Raw genomic sequence first — 7,808 nt, 5'->3', positions numbered from 1 at the left:
ACACCAATCAGAGCGTAAGAATGATCGTACATTGATAAATGCAGCAGCTGGAAACGATCATAATTAAAATTATCACACCCCATTATTCTATCTCGTTTTGAGGCATCGCCGCTACTATTTACGACATGGAGACTACTCCGGCTAAGAAGAGGCATTTTTCAGAGGTGGAGATTGCAACCCTGACATCTCAGGTGCTCTGGTGCAGCACCTACCACCAGGACCAGGAGCAGCCGGCTACCACCAGGGCCCAGGAGAATCTGCACCTAAGAAAAATGCAATCCTACCCGATGAGGTTGAGGAGATAAAGAAATCTCTGGACTTCTTGTCGGCGGAGATTTCTTCTGTTGCAGTGCAGTGCAACAGAAGAAAAATCATAGATCTGATGAGTAAAATACAACGCTAAACGGGCAAACGTGGAGAAGATTTCTTTTCTGAAACTTGAGTTGCTGACCTCGAGCATTGCAATGTGATTATCAGCGGCCTGAGAACCAAACAACGGACTATGCCAGGTGGCCGCAGACGCTGGCTACACCACTGCTAGGCTGAGGGAAGCTCTCGAGGAGGAGAAGGAGACTGGAACAACAGGTGATTTGCTTTTTGGACAGCAAAGGCATTATGTTAGATAGCAGGACATTGAGGATTGTCATACTCTTCCGAGCAAAAACAACGGCCACTCCATTGGTATTATCCGGTTCACCAACAGAAAGAAAAAGTCCGCACTTCTCAGAGAAGGAAGGAAATTAAAAGGCATCCAAGTTTACATCAACAAACACCTCACCAAGAAAAAATGCTGATATTGCCAAGAAAGCACTCATACTCAGAAAACAAAACAAGATCCAGGCAACATGGGCAAGAAATTGTAAATATACATCAAACTTCACGGGTTGACGCCTGAGGCAGCAAAAGAGATTGAAGTGATTCTCATCAGGGACATCACCGAGCTGGATAAGTTTGAAGAAGGAATGAATCAAGAGCAACATAGGCCTACATAAGGTAACTGCATACAAACTGAATTGGACGTATCAAACACAATGATCATGGCAAACTTGGACAGAAACTTCTCTGTTACATATGATCAACTGAACTTTCAAACTTTCAAATACACAGAACATAAACCACAAGACATTGAAAACAACATTGACCAAGAAAATAATTTCTACAGTGGTTCTCACTGCCAGTGTGAATATTACAGTTAAACCTGTAAGCTTACTGTAAACTAGATGTGGAAAGTTGAAAGGTTGATCTATTTTACCTGTGGTGTGGCTTAAAAATCAGGTTGCACCAAGATTTGAACTCAGATCGCTGGATTCTAAGCCCAGAGTGCTAACCATTACACCATGGAACCTTTAAAAGTGTTGCAAGGGTTTGTTAACTAAAATGGACTAGTCTATACACACAATATATATACATACTCTAAACAGAACAATACAGAGGTCGTCAGAGATGGCAAAAGTACTCACTGCCCGTGCTCAAGTAGAAGAAGAGATAATTGTGTTAACAAATACTCTGGTAAAAGTAGAAGTACTGATTTAACTTCTTTACTCAAGTAAAAGTACCAAAGTACAGGCTTAGCAATATAATTAAAATATAAAAGTAAAAGTAGCCTTATGAATGACAAAGCTCCCTGGACCAGACACATGTTACTAGAGAGCACACTGAGAAACTACAGTGGACATGGAGAAAAGACTCTTTATTCTTTATTCTTTATATGCCATTGCCTACATTTAAATGGCCGTGCCAATAGCCTAAAAACATATATAAACATATATCCTATTTATATTGACAGAGACTGGGACTCCAGGTTAATAAGATTCTGACCGAGTAGCAAGATATGAATTCAAGTGTGATTTGTGAGAAATCTGTGTATGTTCCAATTTAATTAGATTAAATTTTGTAATGGTAATCCAGGGAAATTATTTGAAATGTAGTGAGGACTAGATTAGAACTGGATTTAAAGCTAATTCTGGTTTCCAACTTCGGCCCAGGTAAAACACAGACGGAGACAACTCTCTGTTACTGCTTTATTACAATCAATCATCAGTATAAACATGGGGGGGCAGCTCTGCTTATGAATGTGTGTGTGGTAATAAAAGAAAATAAACAACATTGTAAAGGCTACCACACACAATGTATAGGAATCTTACAGTGAGGAAAATAAGTATTTGAACACCCTGGTTTTGCAAGTGCAGCTTAGGCATTATATGGTGTGTTGAGGTGCTACATGAACATTTCTGCTAACAGTCATAGCACAGCTTATCACGTTGTTGTGGCGAGTGGTTAAGGCGATGGACTAGAAATCCGTTGGGGTCTCCCCGCGCAGGTTCAAATCCTGCCGACAACGAGCAGTGTTTTTAAGAGTGGTACCAAACAATGACACATCAGAGTATACAAAACCCAGATGTGCTTTCATAAACATATTGTCTTATCTCATAGGTACTGGAAGCAACCAGTCTCCACCAATGTATTTCTTATCAATCTGTGTTACAGATTTGCAGTGAACGTTGTATTGTCCAGCAGAAAGGCAACAGGTGTGTTACTTTTGACTATGATTTATACATAGCATTGCAAGCATTTTGCCAATGTTTAATTTCCAGCCACCGCAGCTCACATTTACAGGTTTTAAAGCCATACACAACATATTTCAATTTCCTTGCAAGAGTCATCCCAAAAGCATTAATAAGATAAATCTAAGTCTATCTCAGAAAAAAGTCAAAAGAATTTCAAAATCTTCAGGGGATGTAGCTCAGTGGTAGAGCTCATGCTTTACATGTATGAGGACCTGGCATCTCCAGCAGGTATTATGGTAGAGTCTTTAAAAGAGCTGCAGAAGATATTACTCTCTGGTAATCTGGCTGGTAGACAGCACAACAAGCACTTTGAACGTACATATTTCACAGTTTCCATTTACAGTATTTATTACCTGTAGTGTAGTATATTTACTGTATTACACTGCAGTTTTTATGGGTGTTATAGCAGGAATAAGTTTACTCTTCAGCAGGTGGAGAGACGTTTCACTTCAGACACTTGCAACATCAGAGGCTTTGTTAAACGTCAGACAGTAAATATACTGCTGTGCACAGGATGGTTTTGATCCATCGACCTCTGGGTTATGGGCCCAGCACGCTTCCGCTCCGCCACTCTGCTCTGCTGATAACAAACAGGGGCTGGAAAATATGTGATTGACATTTTGAGGGGAGATTTGGGAACCTGTGGCAACCAAGGTTCCAACAGCTTACGGGTTGTAAAGTTAAACATTTGGTAGACCTTGCAACTATCTTTTATTTGAGCTCCCTGATTACTCACACATTGATTATTCACATGTAACACTTGTGATTGGCTGGTGTTTTAAAAAAAAAAGGGCATTGTGAGTACAGATATAAACATCAGTAAGGAGTCTACCAAGTTGCCTCTTATCATTTTAGTTTGGACACCCAGTGAGGCTTACCGCGATGGTTTGGACTGGGTCCACTAGGGTTTTCTGCTGCTCTCGAGCAGACGGCTGTACTCACTCTGGTTTCTCTTTATAACACAAGTCTTTCGCCTTTCACTAAAGACTTCCTTGGAGGGGAACCCCAATGAGTTGAAATTATTTTTGGTGGGCTTTGCTGTTTGGCCGAGCCCTTTGTACTTGCTTTTGCTTACCTTTGCTTTTACTCATCAGCTCTGTTTTTATCCCACCCAGAAAAGAGATTTTAGACATGGAACGAGCCATCTTTTATTTCCTGTGGAGGTACAAGTGGGAACAAGTGCAAAGAAGAGTGATGAAGAAGCCAAAGGATAAAGGAGGGAAAGGAGTGCCTGACTTGTTATTGTTTATAGGGAGCAGATTCACAGCTATACACATAACAGCAGCCACGGCCCAATCCAGACATCCTAAAACTGCAGCTATGAAACAGTTCTGGATGGGATCATGCCTCAGAAGATTGAAGACCTTATCCTTTGACCTTAAAGTAACTAGTAGGGATGAGCGAGTACAGCATTATCTGTATCTGTATCTGTATCTGTGCTCGGACTGGGCGGGGCCTAACCCCGGAGTGGACAGGATTTAATCCAGAAGTGGGTCGGGTTGTCTTGAAATGGGTGGGACTTTAACCGGTATGTTATTTTAAGCATGCAATTGATATGGGTTGATCAGAGGCGGGGGGACTCTGTTCTACGGATCAAATAGATTGAATAAATTAGAAAATTAAAAAAAAATCTCTGACAGGCAGAGACGCGACAAATGAAAAAGGAGAGTCATGTCCTGCTCATTGTTTTTCTTATTTTTTCCCAGTTTTTTCTGTTGCGTGCAGTTGAAGCAGGAATTGACAAATTGCAAGCAGGTTCGAATACAATTTTGATTGCTCCTTATCTGGGTTAATTTAACATTAAACTGGATTTTAAATCTCAGATTAGGATTGTAACAGCTCCTGCCTTCAGGGCTTGTTCGGGAATTGAACCCAGGACTTCTCAAAGCAAGAATCATACCCCAGACCAACGAGCCACATAAAAAACATAATAATAGAAATTTATAGTTTTTTGGCATTTAGTGTTTTTATGGCGCCACTGCCAGATTGAGCTGTCTGATTATATGGACGAAAGACAACTTTTGAAGCAAAACATTTTACCAACATTGGAACTTGAATTTTGGTAAAAAGGAAATACAGCTTGGATTTGTCACTGACTTGAAAGACTATGGTCAGGTAGATTGTCGTGGGGTCTTTTCATGGCTCCACGGCCCGATTCAGCTTTCGATATAATTTGACAACAGGAAACATTTGATACAAAATATTTTTACCAAAACACAGACTTGATTTAGTGCAGTAGAAGATCAGAAATGTATTTCACCCTAAACGTTTAGGGATTATAAACTAGCAAAAGTACTTTGAAATCCATTCTTTAAAACACAGGAAGCCAGTGTAAAGACTTCAGAACTGGAGTGATGATATGATCCAGTCTCTTGGTCTTAGTGAGGACCCGAGCAGCAGGTTTGGACAGGTTTTTTTCAAATCCTGTTGACACATAGTCCTTTAACCTTGATATATGATTTTAATTCAATTCAATTCAATTCAATTTATTTATAGTATCAATTCATAACAAGAGTTATCTCAAGACACTATACAGATAGACCACACTCAAGAATTCACAAGGACCCAACAGTTCTAGTAGTCTCCTCCAGAGCAAGCAACAGTGCGACAGTGGAGAAGAAAAACTTCCTTTTAGGCAGAAACCTCGGTCAGACCCAGGCTCTTGGTAGGCGGCGTCTGACGGGCCGGTTGGGGTTAGAATGAAGAGTGGCAATAACAAAAATAGAAAAAAATAGTAGTTTGTAGCAGTTCTTTGTAGTAGTTCATGGCATAGCAGGACGCCGTGCGGCATTACAAGGCACAGCAGGACGTAGCAGGACGTAGCAGGGCACCGCAGTGTAGCAGTTGAACATGGCATCAGAGAACATGGAGCGGGACCATGGCGACAGCTGCTACCCTGATTTTGGAGCCTCTCTGATCCAAGGGAACATGCTGGGGAAAAAAGAACATAAGGACTCCGGGGAATGACTCCCCAGAGCTAGGTTAGCAACAAGCATTTCTGGGACATGGATGCACATAAATGAAAAGATAGAGGAGAGAGGAGCTCAGTTTATCAAAATAAGTCCCCAGCTGTCTAAAATTATTACAGCAAAACCAAGAGAGACAAGGTAAAGAGAGCTCCAGCCCGGTCAAGCTAGAACTCTCCCCAACCGGATCGGGCTGTATGCCAAGTCTCCCTTTAGTTCTATTATATTCTTGATTATATGATAGATAAATCTGACAACTATGTGACTAACTACTACTCCCTAACAATATTCGATTCTATGCCCTAACTAGAGTATCAAAATAAGTCCCCAGCTGTCTAAAACTATTACAACAAAAACCAAGAGAGACGAGGTAAAGAGAGCTCCAGCCCGGTCGGGCCAGAACTCCCCCCAACCGGATCGGGCTGTATGCCAAGTCTCCCTTTAGTTAATATATGATAGATAAATCTGAAAACTATGTGACTAACTACTACCCTAACAATATTCGATTCTATGCCCTAACTATAAGCTTTATCAAAAGGAAAGTCTTAAGCCTACTCTTAAATGTGGAGATGGTGTCTGCCTCCCGGACCCAAACTGGAACCTGGTTCCACAGGAGAGGAGCCTGATAGCTGAACGCTCTGGCTCCCGTTCTACTTTTAGAGACTCTAGGAACCACCAGTAACCCTGAATTTGGGAGCGTAGTGCTCTCCTAGGGTTGTAAGGTACTATGAGCTCTTTAAGATAAGATAATACATCTGGGCATTGAGACTGGAAGTGCGCTCTATCACTGAAAGCACCTCTAGGGGGGTCCTGTGTCATCACATTTACAATGCATGTGTATGTACTAGCTCGCTTCGACAGCTCAGTTGGTAGAGCGGAGGACTTTAGAGGCATAAGGCTGAAATCTTAGGTGTGCTGGCTTGAAGGAGCAGTCTTTTCCAGAGTTTCCCTTCAGGGATCAATAAAGATTTTGATTCTGATGTAGAGATGGACAGACAACCCAAAAGTATAATACTTCTTGCCGAGACATAACAAGAAACAAAAAAACTGACTATTGTAAGTAATGAATGGCTTCATGAATAGAAACCATCATCCCAATGTATGCCTAACAGTCTATGAGTGGCTCAATTAGAGTCCAATAACTTTCTTTGGGGCAACTCCTTTTTCCTCCAGATAGAGCTCATTCAGCAATAGAAAGTACCAGTTAGTGCTGAATATATCTATTCTATCCAAAACTCCCATTCTTTTATTTATTTAGCCAGCGGTGGACAACTGCGAAATGTACTTGCTCTGCATGTGTTAGTGTCTGATGATGAACTCACAACCAAGACAACCCCAAAGATGATGATCATCAGTGTCTTTATTTGAGGTGATCTGAATGTGATTACAATGACATCTTAAGTTACAGTCTAACCAATAGAAACGTTTATGAACATTTGTGCAAACAGTATAGAGCTACTTGTCATGTGCGTGGCGAGTGGGTTAAGGCGATGACTAGAAATCCATTGGGGTCTCCCCCGCGCAGGTTCAAATCCTGCGACAACGACGCGCTATTTTTTAAGAGTGGTAGCCCAACCAATGACACATACAGTATACCAAATCGCAGATGTGCCTTCATAAACAAATATGTCTTATCTCATAGGTACTGGAAGCAACCAGTCTCCACAAGGTATTCTATCAATCTGTTTACAAGATTTGCAAGGGAACGTTGTATGTCCAGCAGAAAGGCAACAGGTGTGTTACTTTCGACTATGATTTATACCATAGCATTGCAAGCATTATGCCCAGGTTGATTTCAAGCCACCGCATTTTTCAATTTCCTTGCGGGAGTCATCCCAAAAGGATTGATAAAGATAAGTCTAAGTCTATCTCAGAAAAAAGTCAAAAGAATTTAAAATCTTCAGGGGATGTAGCTCAGTGGTAGAGCGCATGCTTTACATGTATGAGGACCTGCATCTCCAGCAGGATTATGGTAGAGTCTTTAAAAGAGCTGCAACAGATATTACCTCCTGTGGTAATCTGACTGGTAAACAACACAACAAGCACTTTGAACGTACATGTTTTCGGTTTCTATACAGTATTTTATTACTTGTAGTGTAGATATTACTGTATTACACTCCAGTTTTATGTGTGTTACAGCGGGAATAAAAGGTATGAGCACTGAAGTTTCTTTTTTTATGGGTGAAATAATCTCAACATGCCATTAAGTTTACTCTTCAGCGGTGGAGACATTTCACTTCAGACACTTGCAACATCAGTTGCCTGTGTTAAACAT

The 7,808-nt window shown here is 41.0% G+C and overlaps 1 non-coding gene across 1 annotated transcript; it reads left to right on the top strand.

The window, feature by feature from the left end:
* The first annotated feature begins 3,505 nt into the window (after positions 1-3,505).
* LOC116683223 (U5 spliceosomal RNA) lies at positions 3,506-3,619 on the top strand. The gene has a single exon (XR_004330535.1). It is a non-coding gene; the product is annotated as a U5 spliceosomal RNA (small nuclear RNA).
* Positions 3,620-7,808: the final 4,189 nt, after the last annotated feature.

This window comes from Etheostoma spectabile, unplaced genomic scaffold, assembly GCF_008692095.1.
Source record: "Etheostoma spectabile isolate EspeVRDwgs_2016 unplaced genomic scaffold, UIUC_Espe_1.0 scaffold00018905, whole genome shotgun sequence".
NCBI classification, from domain to species: domain Eukaryota; kingdom Metazoa; phylum Chordata; class Actinopteri; order Perciformes; family Percidae; genus Etheostoma; species Etheostoma spectabile.
Note: the sequence above shows the minus strand (reverse complement) of the source record. Positions and strands in the feature narration are given on the sequence as shown.